Below are 10,728 nucleotides of genomic sequence, written 5' to 3' on the forward strand. Positions count from 1 at the left end.
GCTAGCGCCATTCGTCGTACAACACCGCGGTTCCTGGTGTGTCCGCTGTGCCGTGCGTGTGATCATTGCTTGTACAGCCCTCTCGCAGTGTCCGGAGCAAGTATGGTGGGTCTGACACACCGGTGTCAATGTGTTCTTTTTTCCATTTCCAGGAGTGTATCAGTTTAATAAGCCACAGCTGCAAAATACTAACGCGAATTCTTTACAGACGAATGGAAAAACTGGTAGAAGCCGACCTCAGGGAAGATCAGTTTGGATTCCATAGAAATCTTGGAACACGTGAGGCAATTCTGATCCTATGACTTATCTTAGAAGAAAGATTAAGGAAAGGCAAACCTACATTTCTAGCATTTGACAACGTTGATTGGAATACTCTCTTTCAAATTCTGAAGGTGGCAGGGGTAAAATACAGGGAGCGAAAGACTATTTACAATTTGTACAGAAAGCAGATGGCAGTTATAAGAGTCAAGGGACATGAAAGGGAAGCAGTGGTTGGGAAGGGAGTGAGACACGGTTGTAGCCTCTCCCCACTGCTATTCAATCTGTATATTGAGCAAGCAGTAAAGGAAACAAAAGAAAAGTTCGGAGTAGGTATTAAAACCCATGGAGAAGAAATAAAAACTTTGAGGTTCGCCGATGACATTGTAACTCTGTCAGAGACAGCAAAGGACCTGGAAGAGCAGTTGAACGGAATGGACAGTGTCTTGAAAGGAGGATATAAGATGAAAATCAACAAAAGCAAACCGAGTATAATGGAATGTAGTCGAATTAAGTCGGATGATGCTGAGAGTATTAGATTAGGAAATGAGACACTTAAAGTAGTAAAGGAGTTTTGCTATTTGGGGAGCAAAATAACTGATGATGGTCGAAGTAGAGAGGATATAAAATGTAGACTGGCAATGGCAAGGAAAGCGTTTCTGAAGAAGAGAATTTTGTTAACATCGAGTATTGATTTAAGTGTCAGCAAATCGTTTCTGAAAGTATTTGTATGGAGTGTAGCCATGTATGGAAGTGAAACATGGACGATAAATAGTTTGGACAAGAATAGAATAGAAGCATTCGAAATGTGGTGCTACAGAAGAATGCTGAAGATTAGATGGGTAGATCACATAACTAATGTGGAGGTGCCGGCCGATGTGGCCGTGCTGTACTAGGCGCTACAGTCTGGAACCGCGTGACGGCTACGGTCGCAGGTTCGAATCCTGCCTCGGGCATGGATGTGTGTGATGTCCTTATGTTAGTTAGGTTTAATTAGTTCTAAGTTCTAGGCAACTGATGACCGCTGAAGTTAAGTCGCATAGTGCTCAGAGCCATTTAATGTGGAGGTACTGAATAGAATTGGGGAGAAGAGGAGTTTGTGGCACAACTTGACTAGAAGAAGGGATCGGTTGGTAGGACATGTTCTGAGGCATCAAGGCATCACCAATTTAGTACTGGAGGGCAGCATGGAGGGTGAAAATCGTAGAGGGAGACCAAGAGACGAATGCACTAAGCAGACTCAGAAGGATGTAGGCTGCAGTAGGTATTGGGAGATGAAGAGGCTTGCACAGGATAGAGTAGCATGGAGAACTGCATCAAACCAGTCTCAGGACTGAAGACCACAACAACAACAACATGAAGAAACATGGGTGAGGTAACATTCTTCACAACAAACTATACGAATCAACGATATTTCCGCTGTGGGAGGCTAAGCTTGCTGCCAAAGAGTATTATTTCCTAACATGCTAGGTCATCAATAATGAGGCCCCCCAAACGACAGTTCATTGCATTGGCTTCTGGTTAAAAAGCTTGACTCTTTAGCTTTCAGTTCCACGCACTCACTTGTGCAATGGTGGCTTCAGGCTGGTGTCTATTTACTCTCTGTGTCTCACTAGTGAGCCATTTACCTTGATGCCCCAGTAATATTTCCCATAGATATAACACGTTTTCGCTACATCCACTGAAAGCTTGACACGACATTGGTAACGGAGACTGTGTCTGATATTACCGTAACATACAAGTTCACTGTTCCCACACTGATTGCTGACTGTGAAACAGTCAAATACTCAGCAATGCAGTTACGTACATCAGAGCATAGCTCCTGCCTAATATCATAACAGAAGACATTTACATTTCCAACACAGCCCCTGCTCCATTGCATGACCAACATTTCGAGTCTATATGCAGCAGCATCTTCAATGATTATTACTATTGATGACTTCTGTAATTACTGGCAGCTGGTTCCTCCAGTCCTGATTATTTTTATTTTGCCTTTCGATATGGTTATTGTTTCAGTGTTCATAAGCATATAACCAGTGTTATACTAACATTCTTGTCGATTTTGTTAACTGTAGTTGTTGCCACAATTGTTCCCATAACCACTCGCTTGTTACTCACCATGAGCTTTCGGTTAATGCTCATTGTGGCCCACAAAACAGTCACCGGATGTGTTACGTCCATGATCATTGCTTGTGTCAGCAACAATTAGTTAGTTTGAAACTTCCTGGCAGATTAAAACTGTGTGCCGGACCGAGACTCGAACTCAGGACCATTGCCTTTCGAGGGCAAGTGCTCTACCAACTGAGCTACCCAAGCACGACTCACGACCTGTCCTCACAGCTTTAATTCCACCAGTACCGAGTTCGAGTCTCGGTCCGGCACACAGTTTTAATCTGCCAGGAAATTTCATATCAGTGCACACTCCGCTACAGAGGGAAAATGTCATTCTGGAATTAGTTAGTTTGTTTTTCTCAAGTTAGCATCCTCGTTTATCAGATAGAATGAATCAATGGCCAACATAAATGGATAGACTGAATCAAGGACCAACACAAATTCTTCTATGTTGGACTGATACGTGGATCAACTACTGTCATGCATAAAAAAAACCTATTTTTTTGCAAGATTTGCAGGATGTCATGATGTGACATTGGTCCAAAAGCCTTCAACTTCTGACATGAAGGCCTGAGACAAAATTTTACAAAATGTATCAATAAGATGCAGTACTGGGATGAGCCAAACACCTTTTTCCTGAGGCATTCTTGAATACTATTCAACCGATATTTTGACAGTAACTGTCTTTCCAATTTGTCATAGGACTGAGAGTATTTTGATGCCTCAATAGCCCAGAATGCATGAATAAATACAATGGGATGTATTTTTTATCCACATACGAGCAGCCAGATCACAGAGCTCTCGCTTAGTCTGATCTGTCAATGGAACCAGTACTTGCATCTTCTTAGGTTCATGTGCAACTGACAGAGTGTCATTGACAGCCTCTCTAACTAAAGGTAATTCTCTATTTACTACATAGATTAGTTCGCTAATGGCATCTTGCCATTACAAGAACTTTTTCTCTGTTTGTTCTTTCCTCTTGTGCAATTCTTTCTTTACTGTGTTTGCTGAACCACTGATTAGTTGCGCCGTGAACTTTAGTGACTGCCAAGGAAATAAAGATGTCCAATTTCCAAATCTGGTTGCTAACTGTTCTCTTTCTACTGATACTTTACTTTCATTCGTTCCGGACGTTGTTCCAGCTAATACTTCCGTTTTTTGGAATGATTTTGTAATGGCTCTGTCAATGCATTGAGAAGTAGGTTCAGTATTTTCTGTAATTGTCGCAACATTGGAGGAGGAGGAGGAGATTAGTGTTTAACGTCCCGTCGACAACGAGGTCATTAGAGACGGAGCGCAAGCTCGGGTGAGGGAAGGATGGGGAAGGAAATCGGCCGTGCCCTTTCAAAGGAACCATCCCGGCATTTGCCTGAAGCGATTTAGGGAAATCACGGAAAACCTAAATCGCGATGGCTGGAGACGGGATTGAACCGCCGTCCTCCCGAATGCGAGTCCAGTGTGCTAACCACTGCGCCACCTCGCTCGGTCGCAACATTGCTTCCACCTGCTACGTCCATGTTTGTTTGTTTGTTTGACAATTTTTACCGTAACTGTCGAAGGATAACCAAAAATCACTATTAAAACAATTGATAAGCAACTGTAATATAAATATATTGGCTTGTTATCTCAAGGATTAAGCTCTAGTATTCCTTCCAGACTATAGACACTCTAATAACACTTCCTAATTGTAATTACATGGTGCACAACTTCCTCCACCAAAAATAAAAAGGTCTATTTCAACAATAATAACGAAACTACAAACAACTACAAGCTGAATTTTAAAAGTTTGTCTAACAACGCTTGGTTCGAGTGAGATATCTTACTTATTTCTGTGAGCTATCTATTTTCTGACTTGGCAGCTGCTCGAAAGGCAATGTCCTTGACTGTGACATATCATATCATTTTCATTATTTTTATTTCTTTCCTCCACCCATTTTTTCCAGTGCATGGATCAGAAAAAAAACACAATTTTTGTAATTACAATACATACAATGATATGAAGACAATCCACTAAATAATAACATACAAAGTCCCGTTTTACAAGAGAGAGTGTGAAATTATATTATATTTATTTTTGATTTTTATAGCGACAGATATTTATTTGTTATAAATAGTAAATCTCATAACACAACATTGAAGACTGAAATCCCTACTTTTTTTACGCATCAACTTGTCAGACAAAAGCTCCTTGAAGAAATTTGATACGTAGAACGACAATAGTAGCTATGTGAAAGGTTAATTCACCATCTAAAATAATAACTATAATTTTCAGAATTCTCTCACCAATTGAGTAATTTTAATATTTCTCAGACAATCAAACATGTAAGTACATCTAATCACTCTGTACATGACTGTGTACAGTACCAATATATGCAAAAAAGCCGCATACGAAAATGCTGTTTTCAGGGGTCATATCTCAGATTCTATTGATCACAAATTAGGATTAAAGTGTTTTGGATAACGCTTGGCCAAGCGTTCATTTGTATATCTATCACGCACACTGTGGCTATTTTACAGTATAGGGTGAAAATTTAAATCTTACAAACTTCCTGCAGCCTAGAGAAACTTGAGCAAATCGGTTGGTGTGACACAAGTGTTCTGAGGTCATCAAACTATGTTTCTAGTTAGCACGTCAATGTTTTATTGGTGGAAAAAAAAACAAAAAAACTGTCTCTGAGTATATTCATGTATGCCTAAAGTGCCGATTATCCAAAGTAGTGCCACAGTGACAAGACCATTTTCATCCCATTTTTAACATGCCTGAAAAGAATTTAAAATGATTGTCAATTATGTAAAACTGGAAAGACGGCAAATTTGGTAAAATATTTCTAACTTTTTACTCATTTAAAATACAAATAATAAGCAGGGCATTGTCGATGAATTGCGATCGATGAGCAAAATGTCTAGAAAAATGTAAAATCAAAGATTTTGAGAAAAACCTTCTATTATGTGTACTTATTGGTTGTTTATTCATCTCAAAGTATACAACTGTGTCGAAGTATATAAATGAACTGTCAAACCTCTACTGACCTACACTATTCATTTTATATAAGCAGTACACCCTGCTGTAGCTCAGAAATGAAAGAAACCAGTGGAAAAATTCTCTTGCTAGAGCACAAAAAAGGCGAACATGTTCCTCTTAAAAAAAAAAAAAAATCTCTGGAAAATGGGGAACCAGCTGCCTCAGTCCTCAGTCATTCCACCTTGCTCACTAAAATTTTGGCTTGTGAACATATTCGCACTTTATGCGAAAAGACAATAATAGAGAGGCAGCGAAGGTGGAAGAGAGAGTAGACAGTGCCAGTTGTTGAGAAACAGAGAGGAGGCAGTAATGGTGGGACAGAAAAAGTTGCAGTGAAAGAAAAACAAAGATGGATGAAGGCAACAGCAATGGGACCCAAAGAAAAGGGATGCTACTGATGGTCAGTGAGAGACAGTTCCAGTAAAAGAGAAACAGAGGTGGGTGGAGATAGAAACAGTGGGAGCAAGAAGAGAGCAAAGAGGAGGCAGTGGAAATGAAAAGAACAGATGAGTGGAGACCATAGAAAGGCTTGGCAGGTCTGGACCCCTAACAAGTGACCTTCAACGTGTGTGTGTGTGTGTGTGTGTGTGTGTGTGTGTGTGTGTGTGTGTGTGTTTGTTTGTGGAGAGGATGGGGGAGGGGGGGGGAGTGGGCAAATTTTTTCATGTTAAAGTTCCCTAGTCTATGGGTCAAGCCCCCGAGCAAACAATCCTCAAGGACATGTGTTGAGACGAAACAATGTTGGGTGAAGATGAAGACAGCAGGCCGTAAGTGAGAGAGGGAGAGAGAGTGGCAATGGGAGAGAAAAAGAATGGGACAAAGACAATGTAAGTCGGAAAAAGAGAGAGTAGAAGTGACACAGAAAAAGGCAGTGGTAAGAAAGAGAGAGAGAATGGGATAAAAACAGTTACAGTGGATGGGAGGGGGAGAGGGAAGGGGGAGATGAGAGAGAGAGAGAGACAGGAGAAAGTGCCAGTAGGAGAAAAAGGAGGCAGTGGGAAAGGGAGAGTGGCAGTGAGAGGGAGATACTGAGAACGAAGGCTTCACTATGCAGAGAGAGTGGGTAAAAGGATTTACAAGGTGCATTCAAGTTCCAAGGCCTCCGATTTTTTTCTAATTAACTACTCACCCGAAATCGATGAAACTGACGTTACTTCTCGACGTAATCGCCCTGCAGACGTACACATTTTTCACAACACTGACGCCATAATTCCATGGCAGCGGCGAAGGCTTCTTTAGGAGTCTGTTTTGACCACTGGAAAATCGCTGAGGCAATAGCAGCACGGCTGGTGAATGTGCGGCCACGGAGAGTGTCTTTCATTGTTGGAAAAAGCCAAAAGTCACTAGGAGCCAGGTCAGGTGAGTAGGGAGCATGAGGAATCACTGCAAAGATGTTATCACGAAGAAACTGTTGCGTAACGTTAGCTCGATGTGCGGGTGCGGTGTCTTGGTGAAACAGCACACGCGCAGCCCTTCCCGAACGTTTTTGTTGCAGTGCAGGAAGGAATTTGTTCTTCAAAACATTTTCGTAGGATGCACCTGTTACCGTAGTGCGCTTTGGAACGCAATGGGTAAGGATTACACCCTCGCTGTCCCAGAACATGGACACCATCATTTTTTCAGCACTGGCGGTTACCCGGTTTTTTTTGGTGGCGGTGAATCTGTGTGCTTCCATTGAGCTGACTGGTGCTTTGTTTCTGGATTGAAAAATGGCATCCACATCTCATCCATTGTCACAAATGACGAAAAGAAAGTCCCATTCATGCTGTCGTTGCGTGTCAACATTGCTTGGTAACATGCCACACGGGCAGCTGTGTGGTCGTCCATCAGCATTCGTGGCACCCACCTGGATGACACTTTTCGCATTTTCAGGTCATCATGCAGGATTGTGCGCACAGAACCCACAGAAATGCCAACTCTGGAGGCGATCTGTTCAACAGTCATTCGGCAATCCCCCAAAACAATTCTCTCCACTTTCTCGATCATGTCGTCAGACCGGCTTGTGCGAGCCCAAGGTTGTTTCGGTTTATTGTCACACGATGTTCTGCCTTCATTAAACTGTCGCACCCACGAATGCACTTTCGACACATCCATAACTCCATCACCACATCTCTCCTTCAACTGTCGATGAATTTCAAGTGGTTTCACACCAAGCAAATTCAGAAAACGAATGATTGCACGCTGTTCAAGTAAGGAAAACGCCGCCATTTTAAGTATTTAAAACAGTTCTCATTCTCGCCGCTGGCAGTAAAATTCCATCTGCCGTACGGTGCTGCCATCTCTGGGACGTATTGACAATGAATGCGGCCTCATTTTAAAACAATGCGCATGTTTCTATCTCTTTCCAGTACGGAGAAAAAAAATCGGAGGCCTTAGAACTTGAATGCACCTCGTAGAATATTCTGTGGGAAAAGACTGCAAACACGTTTGCACACCAAAAGTTTTGTTGAGGACGGCGGTGTGAGGATTGAGACAGCTGGTTCCACAATTTTCTTGTCAGTTTTTAAACAGGAATATATTTACCTTTTTTTACGCTGGTACAATCGTTCTTGAAGCTGCAATTCTTTGTTACAATATGATAGCTTCAGCATCTCTTGATATTACGTCTTCTCTTCAGTAGCGACGAGACCAGAATAAACGGTAAATTAATTATTTCGAAGAAGCCGCGGAAGAATTGAAAGGCAGTAGCGATAAAAATTCGTTACGCAGTAACTACTCTGATTTGCACATATTATTTTATCATCATTAAGTTATTACATCATGTAGGCACACTTCAAATGTCAAGATTTTATCTAGTTTTTGATGAAAGTATGGCTGGCTTTTGACAAAAATATGGAAGCGTATTTAGAGAACATTATGTCACTTGCTCAAAAAACTCGAAGCAGTGTTAAGAAACTGGACGATGATTTCATACCTGGTATCATGCTACGTGGACTTCCAAGAGCTTTCGAACTTTGATAACAGCAGTTACTTCAAGAATCAACGACAAGTCAATTCGCTTCGACATATGAGGCTACAGATTCGGCGCTGGAAGGTAGCAAGAAGAACATTAAGCACCATATGTCGTACATAAATGGCAATGTGCGAAATGTCCGAGTTATTTAAATGATAGAAATGTCGAAGTTACTCACTCATAGGGCTACTGAGTGTACAACTAAGAAGAAACCAAACAAATCTTCAAATTATGTGAATACCGTGAAAACTGCCAAAGAAATGTGTTAATGGTTCTTCGCATCTTCACAGCTTGGTTGTGGCTGGTATGTGGATTCCGGTGTACGCGACACGTGATAAGTAAATCAGATTTGTTTAACAATTTCCAGTCGACCAGAACTGCAAAAGTTAAAATAGCAGATAATACCAATCTTGAGGCAAGCAGATGCCAACATGTTTAAGTTACGTGTGATGACAAGGATAAGCAGATAACTGTTACTGGTGTTTTAGATGTTTCAGGCCTTACATACAACCTGATGTCGGTTACTCAAACGACGTGACGTGGATTGTGTGTCTGGAGGTCTATACGATGAAAGTAATGTAATTGCCTCGAACATCTATAGCAAGTGCAACTAAAGTAAATGGCATGTACGGATTAGATGATTTCCATAGCATTTGTGTAATGACGAACTTTTAACACTCACGAATCGCGGCATCGAGGATTGGTAACCATGCGTCCATGAAAGGAATTGGGCGATCATTTTAGCTGCATGTATTTCTGCCATAAAACGGAAACAGTGTCGGCAACCTCTTCCTAAAACATCAAATAGAAGAGCAAAACATCTATTTGACATACTGCATACTGACGTTTATGGACCATTGCCTTTCAGGGAGGAGCACGTTGTCTTCTCACTTACACGGATGATATGTCAAGAAAATCATTTGGTTACATTTCCAAATCATCAATGGAATCACTGATACTTTCATTGCGTTCAAAGCACGAGTAGAAAATGAAAATGGTCCAAAAATCATTTTTTTCCATTATCTGTTCGAAGTATTTTGTCAGTCTGCTTAAAAAGTCATTCTTATAGGCGAATGGAATTCGACATGAAACCTTAATTCCTTACACACCAGAACAAAACGCAGATACGGAGCGCCCAGAATCGGACGATCACTTTAATACAGGCAGGACCAATTAAACAGTCTTGGAGTGAAGCCGATAAAAACATAGCATTTTATCTCCAGAATAGATCTCCAACAAAAGGTGTTCAAAATGTAATCCTGAAGAATTATGGTGCTGAGTTACTTACGAATCTTTGGGTATCGAACACTTGTAGATATACCGAAAGCAAAACGGAGTTAGAAGACAAATTCAAGCAGCTCATCTTTGTTGGACATATTTAACGGAACCAGGCAGAAGTGGTAGCGACTGCAAAGTACCCAAAAACTGTAACAATGGAGTGCGCGACTGAATTCCTGGAAAGTTTTGAAAAAACGACAAATGATCTAGAGCAGAGGGTGGAACATAACTCGCCGACGGGTGCCTGCGCTGGACCCACAAGTTCGTCGCTACACAACTGCTGAGCAGCAGAAGACGTGAAGACTACAAACTGATCATGCTGAGATTTACAGCTCAAAAGTGATGATGCTAAAAAGCTACATCTCACACGTATGTGTGTTTTTTGCAGAAGCTGCCATATCATCCATACACATCGTAAGGGCCGAACTCCTGCAGAGGTCTGTGTTGGTTAGGTTAGGTTAGGTTAGGTTAAAGACCACGACTACTGCATCTGCGCTTTCCTGCCACTAGGGGACACCATACGTGGGGGCAGGGTATTGCCCTTTGTACATTTCCTCCCATATGTTGGTTAGTTAAGTTTTGCTTGCCGTTTTGATATGTGTTGCGTGTGTGTGAGGTGTGTTTTTACTTTGTTGCCAGGGTGGCTGGCTAGGTGAGAGTTTTCATTTTGTCAGTCGGCTTTTTTGCCTTCTGCGGGCGGAATTCGAAAGGTCATACTGTCAGAGGTTTTTAATTAGTTGGATGTCAGATCTGGCGGAAGTGGCATTAATTTTTCCGCTAGCATGGAGATTCCGCTGCTGTTGTAAAGAAATGCCAATGTGAATATGTCGGGTAAATGTAGAACTCGCTTGATTGCCCTGTTTTGCACAGACTGGAGTTTGCGCATATGCCATTGTCCTGCAAAGCCTCTTACACGGCATGCATACTCCATAACAGGTCAAGTAAATGAGCAGCAGACTTTCACTCCTGTGCCAGCTGCGAGTGTGCTTTTTGAATTAAGGATACAGAAAAGCATTCTCATTCTACTGCTACCCTTTCGGCGCAGGTCTTCCATTACAGCTTCAAGGTCAGCCGTGTATCTACAGTGATCCCAAGGTACTCGGCT

At 41.7% G+C, this 10,728-nt stretch overlaps 1 non-coding gene across 1 annotated transcript; it reads right to left on the reverse strand.

Moving 5' to 3' along the window:
• Nucleotides 1-2,500: 2,500 nt before the first annotated feature.
• Nucleotides 2,501-2,575, reverse strand: Trnas-cga. The gene has a single exon. It is a non-coding gene; the product is annotated as a tRNA-Ser (tRNA).
• Between the last annotated feature and the right edge of the window lie 8,153 nt (nt 2,576-10,728).

Source organism: Schistocerca americana, chromosome 8 (genome assembly GCF_021461395.2).
Source record: "Schistocerca americana isolate TAMUIC-IGC-003095 chromosome 8, iqSchAmer2.1, whole genome shotgun sequence".
Classification (NCBI taxonomy): Eukaryota; Metazoa; Arthropoda; class Insecta; order Orthoptera; family Acrididae; genus Schistocerca; species Schistocerca americana.